This window comes from Procambarus clarkii, chromosome 31, assembly GCF_040958095.1.
Source record: "Procambarus clarkii isolate CNS0578487 chromosome 31, FALCON_Pclarkii_2.0, whole genome shotgun sequence".
NCBI classification, from domain to species: Eukaryota; Metazoa; Arthropoda; class Malacostraca; order Decapoda; family Cambaridae; genus Procambarus; species Procambarus clarkii.
The window spans coordinates 23,809,558-23,825,271 of record NC_091180.1 but is presented as its reverse complement, the minus strand read 5'-3'; the positions used below and the strand labels follow the sequence as shown (position 1 = coordinate 23,825,271).

Here is a 15,714-nt window from a genome sequence, read left to right as displayed (position 1 = left end):
CCTATGTCCAGAGGAATATATGATATCATATGTCCAGAGGGCTATATGATATCCTATGTCCAGAGGGCTATATGATATCATATGTCCAGAGGGCTATATGATATCCTATGTCCAGAGGAATATATGATATCATATGTCCAGAGGGCTATATGATATCCTATGTCCAGAGGGCTATATGATATCATATGTCCAGAGGGCTATATGATATCCTATGTCCAGAGGAATATATGATATCATATGTCCAGAGGGCTATATGATATCCTATGTCCAGAGGGCTATATGATATCATATGTCCAGAGGGATATATGATATCCTATGTCCAGAGGAATATATGATATCATATGTCCAGAGGGCTATATGATATCCTATGTCCAGAGGAATATATGATATCATATGTCCAGAGGGCTATATGATATCCTATGTCCAGAGGGCTATATGATATCATATGTCCAGAGGGATATGTGATATCCTATGTCCAGAGGAATATATGATATCATATGTCCAGAGGGCTATATGATATCCTATGTCCAGAGGAATATATGATATCATATGTCCAGAGGGATATATGATATCATATGTCCAGAGGGATATATGATATCATATGTCCAGAGGAATATATGATATCATATGTCCAGAGGAATATATGATATCATATGTCCAGAGGGCTATATGATATCATATGTCCAGAGGGCTATATGATATCATATGTCCAGAGGGCTATATGATATCATATGTCCAGAGGGCTATATGATATCATATGTCCAGAGGGATATATGATATCATATGTCCAGAGGGATATATGATATATGTCCAGAGGGCTATATGATATATGTCCAGAGGGCTATATGATATTATATATCCAGAGGGCTATATGATATCATATGTCCAGAGGGATATATGATATCATATATCCAGAGGGATATATGATATCATATGTTCAGAGGGATATATGATATCATATATCCAGAGTGCTATATGATATCATATATCCAGAGGGCTATATGATATATATCCAGAGGGCTATATTATATCATATATTCAGAGGGCTATATGATATCATATGTCCAGAGGGATATATGATATCATATGTCCAGAGGGTTATATGATATCATATATCCAGAGGGATATATATATATGATATCATATATCCAGAGGGATATATGACTCTGGAATCATATATTCCTCTGAATATATGATTTGTTTTTTATATACATTAGGAAGAGCACTGACCTGTGAGTGATATCACTGATATACTATCACTCTGAGGCCTCTCTGACTCTCAGCCTTGTGCGTGCAAGTGTGCGTGCGTGCGTGCGTGCGTGTGGACATGCGTTCGCGCGTGTATCTCACGCCTATCCCGCGGGGCAGTAGCGCAAAAAGGAAGTTCCAAAAGGTGTCCACATCTTCAAGGTCTCCAGGTAATTGGAGGCGGAGGTGGAGACGCTCCAGGTGTTGCCCTGAGCTTGTGTGTGTGGTCCACCAGGCTGTTGTGTGAGGTGGGGGGCATTGTACGATCGGAGGGGGGGGGGGTGTATGTACGTGTGCGAAGACGTACATGCGTGTGTGTGTTTGCTGTTTGTAACTGCAGGATCGAGCTGTAAGGTTTTGGGCCCTGGTAAGACAGGAGGGGGGGGGGGGGGGGTTTGGGGTTTGGTGGGGGGTTACAATAGCTTGATCCTGCAAACACACACACACACACACGCGCGTAGTAAATACAAATACTAGGCGTGTGTGCGTGTGTGTGTGTGTGGGGGGGGGGGGGAGGTCTCTGCCTGTCAATTCGCCCCTTTTTTCAGTTGGATTTTTTTTAACAAGTGTTCCTGGGGTGGGGGGGGGGAGGGGTCAGTAGCACAAGAGGAAGTTCCACAGGTGCCTACGTGTTCAAGGTGCACCAACCCTTCCCCCCCCCCACCCCCTCTGCAGCAACGGCAACCCCTCCCCTCTCCACAACCCCTCCTCCACAACCCCACCCCTCTACACAACCCCACCCCTCTACACAACCCCCCCCTCTCCACAACCTCCCCCATCACAACCCCACACCCCGTGTCCCTCAACCTCAGTGATAAGGATACAGTGTAATCACCTCTCTTCTCAATACTGCGTTCTTCAACCTGTGTTCCACAGTCCTCATTCTTCACCACTGAGAAATTTCTCAATACAGAGAATACAAAAATCCTCTCTGCTTTCACGTGTTAAAGAAACTACCATTTTCTAAATCTTCTAACACAACTTATTCTTATCAGTTCTAATCACATTGTAGTTAATACACTACTTTCTGTTGTGTATTCCACAACTCTCTGCCCAATCAAGATGATCCTTATTATTGTTGTTAAAGATTGGCTACCTGGAACAAAAAGTTCCAAGTAGCACGGGCTATGGTGAGCCCGCAGTGCCTTAAGATGATCCTGCAACGATGACGACATATTGCAATTCAGGCCTAATATACGCCGTCTTAAATGTCTTGGAGGTTTCTTCATTTGATGACTCTTGAATAGCTGATCTTGTTATTGGCATTCACGTACGATGGTCAATGAGAACGCCTACCTCCTTCAGTATTAATTTATTTAGCAGGTTGTGCATTCTGAACCGATATTTGCAGCTTTCTCAATCGGATTCGTGTGTGTGTGTGTGTGTGTGTGTGTGTGGGTGTGGGTGTGGGTGTGGGTGTGTGGGTGTGTGTCGTTTGTGTGTGTGTGTGTGTGTGTGTGTGTGTGTGTGTGTCGTTTGTGTGTGTGTGTGTCGTTTGTGTGTGTGTGTGTCGTTTGTGTGTGTGTGTGTGTGTGTGTGTGTGTGTGTGTGTGTGTGTGTGTGTGTGTGTGTGTGTGTGTGGGGTTCACGTTCTTAGTTGAGCTTGACTTAGTTTAGATTACTTTCTGGTAAGTTAGGTTAGATTAGGTTAGACTAGATTAGGTTAGGTTAGCTTAGCTCAGATTAGGCAAGCTTAGACCACCTGAACTTCGTAGGTTAGTTACTTTAGGTTAAATTACATAAGCTAAGCTTATGTTATGTTAGCTTTGGGTAGCAAGGTTTGCTTAGATTATGTCTTAAGTTAGATTACTATAGCTTTAGTTCAGTTGCCTTAGGTTAGTTTAGCTAACCTTAGATCAACTTAGGATTAGTTAGCCTAGGTAATATAAGCTTTAGTTAGCGTTGATTAGGGTACGTTAGCTTAGATGAAGTTATGTTGCGAGTTTTCAAGATAACTTTATTGAGTACCGAATCAATTTCAATGTCTTCTTGCTCTTTGGACTGAAATCGCACGTCATTGGTCGTAGCAAACAACGATTGTTTAATGAATGGATATCTTTAGGTATTTCTTAGTGCTAGTTATCTCGGTTATTGTTTTATTCAAAGATATCCCATTATCTTAGCATCCTTATTAGTAAGTTAAAGCTTGATATGTTGTGAGCCTTCCTATATCTTATTTATATATTATGTGTATCTCGAAAAAATGGACAAAAAATTATTTGAAGCATTTTTGGAAATGCACATTTTTTCAGGAATTAGAGTTATAGTAAATGTCTTTGACTTTAATTATGATATTTAGGTATCTTTTCCTGGTTGAGAGATATAATTATGTCATATGCATAGATTAAATTAACACCAAGCTCACACACCAAGCCATTAGAATTTTAAAATTTTCAAAGGGTTAGATTAGCAATTCTAGTACGAATCTTCTTTATTTCTTACGATGTTCTTTACTTTGAAACAAAATTGAAAAGTTAACTCCCCAACATGTATTTCTCATGTTGATTCAAACGTAGGTTCGAACCCTCATCACGGCCCTTGTGGATTTGTTTATTTTTCAATTTTTATTGATCTGTTGCTAAACGAAGTGTTTGGTTGAAGCACTCGACATCTTCGGAGGCATTTTACTTCAAGAATCAACATGTTCATGAAGAGAACTCTTTTTAACACCATGCAAAATGCCTTGAAAGAGATGACTGTCATTCATATCTTTAAATGTCTACTAGAACTGTCAGCAGGAATGATCTCCATGTATAGGCAAGACAACAATATCTCTTTCAAGGTGCCTGACGATGCACAACCAACAAAGCATCTATGAAAGAACATAAAATCTCTACACACAACCAGGCCATCACCAGAGAGGTCCTGGCCTATAACACAAAAATAATCGACAGTTACAACGAATATATATATATATATATATATATATATATATATATATATATATATATATATATATATATATATATATATATATATTGCAGCTTCAAATGATTTACACCCACTTGCCCCTCGGCCTCCAAAGGTGACCAGTCTGATCTAAATCCATTATTGCATGTAAATTTGATATCTTGTTTTGGTGGTGGCTGGGTGGAGCCTCAACTTATCATGTTGAGCATCAGCTAAGATAGCCGGCCGGCAGTGTACTAAGGTCAGGCACTTGCATGATATAGCCACCCACAGCCAGTCTCCTGACCTCAGGCACGCACTCAGGCACTACAAGTCCTTCCCCAGCAGCAGCAGCAACAGCAGCAGCAACAGCAGCAGCAACAGCAGCAACAGCAGCAGCAGCAGCAACAGCAGCAGCAGCAGCAACAACAGCAGCAGCAGCTGCATCAGCAGCAGCAACAGCAGCAGCAGCAGCAATATGTGCTGACGTGCGCATGAACAGCTGCTGGGCATCCTCGTGCTGACTGTTGTCGCCCAAGACGGTGAGAAACAGCAGGTTAGATGAGGAAGCTTCCTCATCTCGAACATCACGCTCGAGATGAGGAAGGTGACCAGGATGGGAAGGATGAGAGATGGGGTGAGAAACATGGTTGAAAGAGGGAGAAACACGAGTGAAAGAGTGAGAAACACGACTGAAAGAGTGAGAAACACGACTGAAAGAGTGAGAAACATGACTGAAAGAGTGAGAAACGTGACTGAAAGAGTGAGAAACATGACTGAAAGAGTGAGAAACGTGACTGAAAGAGTGAGAAACATGACTGACAGAGTGAGAAACATGACTGAAAGAGTGAGAAACATGACTGAAAGAGTGAGAAACATGACTGAAAGAGTGAGAAATATGACTGAAAGAGAGAAACATGACTGAAAGAGTGAGAAACGTGAGTGAAAGAGTGAGAAACGCGAGTGAAAGAGGGAGAAACATGACTGAAAGTGAGAAACATGACTGAAAGAGTGAGAAACATGACTGAAAGAGAGAAACATGACTGAAAGAGTGAGAAACGTGAGTGAAAGAGTGAGAAACGTGAGTGAAAGAGGGAGAAATATGACTGAAAGAGAGAAACATGACTGAAAGAGTGAGAAACGTGAGTGAAAGAGTGAGAAACGTGAGTGAAAGAGGGAGAAATATGACTGAAAGAGTGAGAATGAAGGACAGGGAGGGAATACACAACGAGGGAAGAAAGAATACAAGTAGATAGGAAATAAATATACTATAGGGAACCGGTGGCTGAGTGGACAGTACACTGGACGCGTGATCCTGTGGCCCGGGAGACAAAGACGGAATAGGAGCAGAGTTAGGGGGTAAGAAAGGTTTGATGTATAAGGTAGTGTGGCGTGGTAAAGTTGTGGGAGTGGGCGTCGTCGGAGTAGTTACGTAGAGCATCAGAAGTGAACATAGGCAGTGTTAAGGCAAGTGAACATAGGCAGTGTTAAGGCAAGTGAACATAGGCAGTCTTAAGGCAAGTGAACATAGGCAGTCTTAAGGCAAGTGAACATAGGCAGTCTTAAGGCAAGTGAACATAGGCAGTCTTAAGGCAAGTGAACATAGGCAGTCTTAAGGCAAGTGAACATAGGCAGTCTTAAGGCAAGTGAACATAGGCAGTCTTAAGGCAAGTGAACATAGGCAGTCTTAAGGCAAGTGAACATAAGCAGTCTTAAGGCAAGTGAACATAGGCAGTCTTAAGGCAAGTGAACATAGGCAGTCTTAAGGCAAGTGAACATAGGCAGTCTTAAGGCAAGTGAACATAGGCAGTCTTAAGGCAAGTGAACATAGGCAGTCTTAAGACAAGTAGTTAAATTAACAAGGTAGTAACGAGGGGGTTCCAATTGTGAGCTATTCCATGGCAACCCCTGTCTGGCCAGTGAAGCTCTGAGGGGGGGGGGGAGGGGGGTTTCCTGACTTGACACCTGAAGTTCACAGTCGGGGCGATTTTTGCGTCATCAGAGGAACCATTTTTGCGTCATCAGAGGGACCATGATTGCGTCCATCAGAGGGACCCCTCATGCTCCCTCTCTGCCTCTTCTGATTCATCACAGTGCTTCATGCAGAGGATTCTATTCTGTAAATGCATTTCTAAAAATCATCCGTGTAACTTAAGGTATATTGTGATCTACTACTGCAAATTTTGGAGCCATGAGATATGAATAGGTTGTTGTGTGATTCGAGAAGGGACGGAGTCTATTCCTTCTAGCAAGTCTTTCCCATAGATTAGTAATAGAATTGACTCTTTTTAACACTGACCAGCACGCAGACAAGACAGCTTACTAGGGGGGGGGGGGAAGTTAGCTAAGTCTTTCTAAAAATGAGCCACAGGAAGATATACACGCAGTCTTCCAAGGTTTTGCTAATGAACAAGTGAAATGAGTGAAAAATGATGTTATAACATTATCAAAAGTACATTTTAGTACTTCAGTACTACTTCAGAAGTACTTATTTTAGTACTTAAGTACTACTTCAGAAGTACTTATTTTAGTACTTGAGTACTACTTCAGAAGTACTTATTTTAGTACTTAAGTACTACTTCAGAAGTACTTATTTTAGGACTTCAGTACTACTTCAGAAGTACTTATTTTAGTACTTGAGTACTACTTCAGAAGTACTTATTTTAGTACTTGAGTACTACTTCAGAAGTACTTATTTTAGTACTTCAGTACTACTTCAGAAGTACTTATTTTAGTACTTCAGTACTACTTCAGAAGTACTTATTTTAGTACTTCAGTACTACTTCAGAAGTACTTATTTTAGTACTTTAGTACACATTACAAGATTTTACAAAAATCAGGTAGGGGGCAGGAATGATAACTTCGTCAGAGACCAACCGGGGACCAGGAGCTTACGATCGATCTCTGTTAAGCATATCAAGAAAAAGAACACATTGACGCTACGCAACTTTCAACTCTTCAGCCACGACACTAGACGAGTTGATGACAATCCACAATCTTCACCCCCCCCTCCCTCCCCTTCTTCCTCACTCCGTCGCTTCCATCAATCACTATCTGTCACTCGGGAGTCCTCACAGTCGTGTACCAGTTGAGCATCAGTCTGTAGGTGTGACTGGTGAGCACTCGAGGAAGGGGAAGGGACTCCTACCGGCAGATAGAGGGAGGGAGGGAGGGAGTGTCATGTCTCCTGGTACCCACCGCTGATCGCTACTCTAGATATGCCGCAGAGCTCTGCTTCAGCGACTGCTCCTGCGCTGGCTTCGCCGATGCGGCGAAGGCCTGCCAACCGCAGGAAGGTAAAATTATAAGGCATTAACTTAGTGATCAATGAACAAGTTCACTCAAGTTTGGAGTCTCTGAACACGTTGTACTGACCGAGGGGTGAGAGTTGCTTGAGCTATCTTCACTCCTTTGAGTGCACTTATACCTCAATAAACTTATTTAAATTTCAAGTCCGTAGTGCAGGCTAATGGACTCAACTCACATCTCTTGAGGGGGAATATTATTAGATGGTCATAGCTAGCTATATCCTCAGTAAGCCCTCATATTGAATAGGGTACAGCAGCACACAGATGCGTACCCAAGTGCACTCAAAAATATAATCATCAGTTATTAAATTTTTTAGCTGGACCTCCATGCTGGGGGTACACACAGTCACTGGCCTCAGCGATTCGCATATGCCGCTGATTTGTGTGTGTTGATGCGTCCCTCCAGAGGTAAGTGGGGGAGTTGATGGTTTTTTTGTTAATCCGAGAGCTATCTCCTCCCACTTCCTTCTCTTCCCTCCCTTCTTTTCTTTCTCCTCTTCCCCTTCCTCCTCTTTCTTCTCACGTCTTGCCTATGTGGTTTCTTCTCTTGCCTGTCCCAACTCTAATCACTTTGCGTATACTAGCACGTCTCAACATCATATTCCAGGACACTGCAGAAGGCGTATATCCGTCCATGTGGGGCTGTTGCTGTGTGTACCCAACGCAACTCGTCCGTGTTGAAACAATCCAGTGAACCACAACTATTATGTTACCTCGTGATCTGTTCTGCAAATGATCAAAATCCAGTTTACAAGCAGGTATTTATCCTGGTATATATATATATATATTCTGAATATAAATGTGTTTAATTGGTATTCATTGATGAGTCCAGCATCCCTCGGGGCGATGATCTGGAAGATTTAAATTGACAGGATTCATCATGATTCTTCACCAGCCTTGCGTTATACGCCATGATCAACAGGTTACCTTGAGGTTACCTTGAGGTGCTTCCGGGGCTTAGCGTCCCCGCGGCCCGGTCGTCGACCAGGCCTCCTGGTTGCCGGACTGGTCAAAGGTTTGACCAGTCTGTTAAAAATACGACGCATATAGTAATATACGATAGATATAATCTATACACGGGGCGTTTCCGGCTAGGCAGAACAGTGTCATTTTTGACGGAGGGGCCAATCAACACGACGAAGTACGTTGACGTATACTAGGAACTGAGTGGACCTAATAGTACTGCGGTACTCGCCCTACTGGTGCCTGCAAGGATCGAGCATTAGCTCTTGGACCTGGCTTCATACCAGTCTCCTGCAAATGTGCATTTGTGCTTCCTCACCGGGACTCGACTCTGTCCGGCCTCCTGTGTGACAGGATCACCAGGTGCGCCAAGGACAGCCATCATCCCGTTACTCCTTTGTGTGTTCCTGGTGTGTGTGTGTGTGCCTAGGAGCAGCCTCTCACACCTGTGCGTGTGTGTGCGAGACGTCACACTCTACGTCGTATTCCGGACGTAGTGGGGGTTATTTCGAAGGATATTCCGTTAACCTTCCACCTTGGCTATTCCGCGGTACACTTCGCCTTGCTCTTCCATTCTCCTAATCTGTTGGTTTTCATCTTTCCTTCCCCTTTCATTTATTCTCTTCCCCTCCTCCTCCTTCTCCGGTACCCAGGTTAGGGTATGGGAGGACTATAGAGAGGGTGGGGGGACGTTGGAGGCTGGGTATGGTGGGGTTGGCGGGGGGGGGGGGGGAGGAGGGGGCCCTGGAGGCTGTTGCTTGTTGCTTATGCCGTAATAAAGTTGTTTGTGGGGGATAGTTGTCGTCGTCTCAGGTCCTCTGTGGGTGATAGTTGTCGTCTCAAGTCCTCTGTGGGTGACAGTGGTCGTCGTCTCAGGTCCTCTGTGGGTGACAGTTTTCGCCGTCTCAGGTACTCTGTGGGCGACAGCTGGAGAACAGAGTGCCACAAAGCGTTCAGAATCGGGTCACGGAATGATAAGTTTCTTTACCTTTCATATATCCATTCACTTTGGTGGATCGAGCGACGGCCTCGGATAGGGACGGCGTTCGAGGCCCCCCGGGGGACGAGGTGGTTTGGCACAGTTTCGTTGGGTCCTCTCTCCTCTGTCCCAGCTCCTCTCTTCTCTATCCCAGCTCCTCTCTTCTCTATCCCAGCTCCTCTCTTCTCTATCCCAGCTCCTCTCTTCTCTATCCCAGCTCCTCTCTTCTCTATCCCAGCTCCTCTCTTCTCTATCCCAGCTCCTCTCTTCTCTATCCCAGCTCCTCTCTCCTCTGTCCCAGCTCCTCTCTTCTCTATCCCAGCTCCTCTCTTCTCTATCCCAGCTCCTCTCTTCTCTATCCCAGCTCCTCTCTTCTCTATCCCAGCTCCTCTCTTCTCTATCCCAGCTCCTCTCTTCTCTATCCCAGCTCCTCTCTTCTCTATCACAGCTCCTCTCTCCTCTATCCCAGCTCCTCTCTCCTCTATCCCAGCTCCTCTATCCCAGCACCTCTCTCTCCTCTATCCCAGCTCCTCTCTCTCCTCTATCCCAGCTCCTCTCTCTCCTCTATCCCAGCTCCTCTCTCTCCTCTATCCCAGCTCCTCTCTCTCCTCTATCCCAGCTCCTCTCTCCTCTATCCCAGCTCCTCTCTCCTCTATCCCAGCACCTCTCTCTCCTCTATCCCAGCTCCTCTCTCCTCTATCCCAGTTCTCTCTCTTTCTCCCTCCTCCTCGTCCCACTTCCCCCTCTAACCCCTTCCCCTCACCCCACTTTCCCCTCCTCCCTCTCCCCCCTCTCCAGAAAATTACCTTACATTCCACAAACAAGGGAAATTAAGTGAAGTGGCTGGTGGTTCGAGATAGAGAGGTCAAGAGCGCGCCTTCCTTTACAAATGACTCAGTCTAGTTTGTACAGCTGAAAACATTCTAGGGGCAGTTAATACCTGAAGAGTAATATATTGCTCAATATAGGTAACCTAGCGTGGTTTGTATAGTTCTTACAAACTGAAATCGGCTGACGAAAGTGACGTGCTGTTCCGTTTTCTGTTTTGGGTCCTCTGGCTTAGGTTGTTAGGTTTGGAGAGGAAATTTTCAATTAACGGGTTTCATGACGTTTAGAAAGCCTTAGAAGAATTTCCTGCCCTCTTAACCTACCAGAGGACCCGTAACTTTCTGGTTTGGAAAACAAAAATAGAAAATTTATTTTCAATTATTTGTCATTTTCAATTTACGTTTTTTGGGGGGCAGCTGCGTATACGAGCGAAAAGCGACGTAATTGGTAAGAGGAGGGATTAGGTAGCTAGAGGGCTCTATACCCTACAGGGCAATAGCTAGAGGGCTCTATACCCTAAAGGGCAATAGCTAGAGGGCTCTATACCCTAAAGGGCAATAGCTAGAGGGCTCTATACCCTAAAGGGCAATAGCTAGAGGGCTCTATACCCTAAAGGGCAATAGCTAGAGGGCTCAATACCCTAAAGGGCAATAGCTAGAGGGCTCTATACCCTAAAGGACAATAGGTAGAGGGCTCTATACCTGAAGAGCAATAGCTAGAGGGCTCTATACCCTAAAGGACAATAGGTAGAGGGCTCTATACCTGAAGAGCAATAGCTAGAGGGCTCTATACCCTGAAGTTGTTACCACCTACCTTGAGGTTACCTTGAAGTGCTTCCGGGGCTTAGCGTCCCCGCGGCCCGGTCGTCAACCAGGCCTCAAATCTCTCACCACGGGGACACATAATACATAAAGCTACACACCCTTGATGTATCCAGTAGCTGTGTCACCCAGCAACTGGAACTGTCACTTGCCTGACTTAATCGGAAAACAATGAAAGCTTCTTCGTTACTTTTAAAGCTGACGAGGTTAGTGATCCCCCGCGAAGGTGGCGGCGTCCAGTCATCACCACACTCCCCCCTTCTTTTGTAAGATTGAACGGGGTCACTGGGGGGGGTCCTGTTTGTGCAGGAGAAGGGGGGAAGGGGGCTAGCCCCCCTCTCCTTCATATAATTTCTTTGGACGGTGTTCAGCACTTGGCTGGGTCAGATGAGTGAGTCGTGAGGTGTGTGTGTGTGTGTGTGTGTGTGTGTGTGTGTGTGTGTGTGTGTGTGTGTGTGTGTGTGTGTGTGTGTGTGTGTGTGTGTGTGTGTAGAGTTGCCTTGTTAACGCTCATGTTATTGCTCGGTCTCTCTCTCTCTCTCTCCCCCCCCCTCTCCCCTTCCTTGCCCTTCTCCCCCCCCCCTCTCCTTCCCTCTCTTTCCCCCCCCCCCTCTCTCTCTCCCCTCTCTCCTAGCCTCCCCACAACCAAACTCACAATCAAAGCAGCGAGCAGCAAAATATCCACCATAGATCATGAGAGGCATTGCCAAACAATAAATGAAACTTTGATTGTAGAGAGAGAGAGCTGACCAGGAAGCATGCCCAGGGCGGGGTATGCAGGTGGGCATGAAGCAGGTGGGTTCACGTGCCCGTACCCCAACGGGTGGGTTCTCGTACCCACGTTTGCATAGCACCTACACGTGAAAACTGGGACAGGCAAATATGAAAGAGAGGGAGGTATATAAAGAGACAGATCCGAAGATAGGCCAAGAAGGCAGACAGATTAAATAGGTAGATAGGACAAGAAGGTAATCAGATAAGTAGGGAGATAGGTCATCAAGAAAGACCTAATTAAGGTAGGTAGGGAAGAAGGAATGTGTCGGCAAGTCAAGACGACTCGTCACACTTCGCAATATATATATATATATATATATATATATATATATATATATATATATATATATATATATATATATATATATATATATATACACCCCTAGGTGTCCTGTTTGCAAACTTCTACATGGGTACCATCGAGCAAAAAGTCTTAGTCGACATGAACTTGAAACCGGCCATATACTGCAGGTATGTTGACGACATTTTTACACAGGTACCTGATGTCAGACATCTGCAGGAGCTGAAGGAGGCATTTGAGCAGAGTTCCGTGCTGCGTTTCACTTACGAGACGGAAAAGGATGGGAAGCTGCCTTTTCTAGATGTAACAGTCATGGAAAAGGGCGGAGGTTTCCACACTGCAGTCTACACTAAGGAAACAAACATAGGAATGTGCCTAAATGCCAACAGCGACTGCCCCGACAGGTACAAGAGGAGTGTTGTTAACGCATATGTCGACCGTGCTCTCAGCCACAGCTCAGAATGGAAGCAAGTCAACGAAGAACTCTGTAGGGTAAGGCAGGTTCTAGTCAATAACGGCTTCTCCAATGGTTTCATCGAAGACATCATAAGAAGGAAAGTGAAAAGCCATGCAACCTCTGAAGAGACAACTAACACAACACCTATACCCCCTATTAGACTATTTTACAGGAACTTCTTTTCCACAGCTCATAAAACGGAGGAAAGGGTCCTGAAAGATATTGTTAATAGAAACGTTATCCCTACAGACAAAAATCAGAGGATACAACTGACGATTTACTATAAAACCAGAAAAACGGCCAGCCTACTCATGAGAAACTCTCCAGACACAAAACAGAACGCTTTAAAAGAGACTAACGTCGTCTATGCCTTCAAATGCCCACTTGGGGACTGTAAGCTCCAAAAAAACCAGTATATAGGCAAGACAACAACATCTCTTTCTAGGCGTTTAACGATGCATAAGCAACAGGGCTCCATTAAGGAACATATAATCTCTTCCCATAACCAAACCATCGCCAGAGAAATCCTAGTAAACAACACAGAAATCATCGATAGATACAGCGATAGCAGGCGGCTTGACGTTTGCGAGGCACTACACATCAAGAAGTCAACACCAGCAATCAACAGCCAATTATTGCACAACTATATTCTACCCACCTCAAGACTCCGCTCCAATATAGAAGCATCAAGAAATATGGACCAATAGGCTTTCTACAAACACTTCTATTCAATACCCATTGTTTCTGTTCTGTCTTGTGTTGATACTTTTAATACCCTATTAATATCCCCTGTTCTGTCTTGTGTTAATGCCACATCATCCTTCCCACCTCACTCAAATGTAGATATAATATCAGAGAGACGTAAGTTCTAATCAGTTGTGTATTTGTGAAGTCTTTGAAAATGTAATAAGTTTTACGAAACGCGCCCGTGTCGCGTCAGACTAGAAATAAAAATGAATTTTGGAGAAGTGATTTTTGATTTACCTCCAACAGTGAAGCGTAATGTACGAAAGATTGAGAAAATTCGTGTTAGAATTATTAATCTTACTTTTTCGGTCATATTTAATAATATATATATATATATATATATATATATATATATATATATATATATATATATATATATATATATATATATAATATATATAATATTCTCTCTTATCTGCATGACATCAAGGGTGCTTGGATTAGTGGACGAGTGAATGGAAGTGTTAAAGACAAGAATATATACATTACATAATGAACAAAAGATTAGAAAAAGAGAGAGAGAGAGAACTGTTCGTGAGAGCAATCCGTGGCTGAGACGAGAGAGGTGTTGATGTAAACACCTGAGGATTTGATAGGGAAAAGTATTGGATAATATTCCAGCTGACATTTGTCTGAAATTCGCGACACCATTTTCTAATCTTTAGCATAAGATGCCAGTGAAAAGTTGCTGGTTTTATGTTTAATAAATATTAAATAAACATATGATAGTCAAACCTACTAAGAATTTGTGAAAGTGGCAGCTTTATGCTAGAAAATTAGAATTATGTTACTAGGTCACCAAAATGGAACGTGGCTGTTACTAAGTGACTATGTTACTAATTAATGTGGCTGTTACTAATTATCGTGGCTATGTTACTAATTATCGTGGCTATGTTGCTAATTAACGTGGCTATGTTGCTAATTAACGTGGCTATGTGGCTAATTAACGTGGCTATGTGACTAATTAACGTAGCTAACTCGCTTCACCAGCGAATGATATTATATATCATCCTATGTTTTAATGTTTTAATCTTTAAAACAACAGTCTGTTGACTGTGAACATCATAAAAGCATTCCCCAGGACCGAATTTAATTACTATTACTAAAAATTAAACCAAACCAAATCCTCTTTCCGGTTTTGATATAAACCACATCTTGGGAAGACACCCGGTGCGGTTGGGAAGGGTGAGTAGCCATTTTAAAAACGGGGACGTTGTTAAAATGGCTACTTACAATTTTCTCCCTACTATAGGGATTATCCATTGACAGGGGTGGTGTGGGAGGGAGTGATGCCCATCCGCTTTAGACTGGGCGGTATAATGATGGTCTCGCTTTATGTAGGGTGAGTGTGATAGTATCCTGGCTCATAACCCAGTTGTTTGTCATCATACCCTGGCTCATTGTCATGGTACCCTAGATCCTTGTCATCATACCCCGGCTCCTTGTCATCATACCCCTGCTCCTTGTCATCATACTCCAGCTCCTTGTCATCATACCCCAGCTCCTTGTCATCATACTCCAGCTCCTTGTCATCATACCCCAGCTCCTTGTCATCATACCCCTGCTCCTTGTCATCATACCCTGACATCATCATTCCGACTTGTGGTAATACCTAGCATACCTGTAGACCAGCCAGCCCAAGAAACTATCCTACTAAAGTGCCCTTTTCCTAACCTACCAGAGGACCCAAAACAGAAAACGGGACAGTTGTGGTGGGTATGTGGGCCTGCGGGCCGCTCCAAGCAACACCCTGGTGGACCAAACTCTCACAAGTAAAGCCTGACCTCGGGCCGGGCTTGGGGAGTAGAAGAACTCCCAGAACCACATTAAACAGGTATCAAACAGGTCTATTGCGCTACTGTAATTTCCTTCCGTAATAATATAATAATAATAATATTGATTGTTTTAAAGCATTTCTGTTATCTGAGGTTGCAAAAGAATGCGTATTTAATTAAAACTGCTTTGTAGGCCTATACAAGGCCTTGGTGTGCATTGAAGTTATTCGTTAATCAATTTTTGAACCGTTCGTGTGTGTGTGTGTGTGTGTGTGTGTGTGTGTGTGTGTGTGTGTGTGTGTGTGTGTGTGTGTGTGTGTGTGTGTGTACGTGTACTCACCTAGTTGTGCTTGCGGGGATTGAGCTCTGGCTCTTTAGTCCCAGGACAGGAGTCATTGCTTTAAACAACCGGCGGCTAGAAAGGCGGGATGCAAGAGTCAGTGTTAGACCTTGTAGGCTCAGATAAGTGAACACACACACACACACACACACACACACACACACACACACACACACACACACACAACAAAGTAGGTGAACACAGAACCTAGCGGCCGAGTGGACAACGCTCTTAAGGGCCCGGGTTCGATTCCTGGCCAAAGCCGAAACAAATAGGCCTTAGCA

General features: G+C 44.0%; 1 long non-coding RNA gene across 1 annotated transcript in view; it reads left to right on the top strand.

Annotated features, from left to right (window-relative positions):
* Positions 1 to 4,394: 4,394 nt before the first annotated feature.
* Positions 4,395 to 15,714, top strand: part of LOC123758699 (uncharacterized) — a 279,984-nt gene continuing 268,664 nt past the window's right edge. The window contains exons 1-2 of the long non-coding RNA XR_011230091.1: positions 4,395 to 4,679; positions 8,053 to 8,203. This is a non-coding gene — a long non-coding RNA (uncharacterized lncRNA). The remainder of the gene's footprint in view (positions 4,680 to 8,052; positions 8,204 to 15,714) is intronic.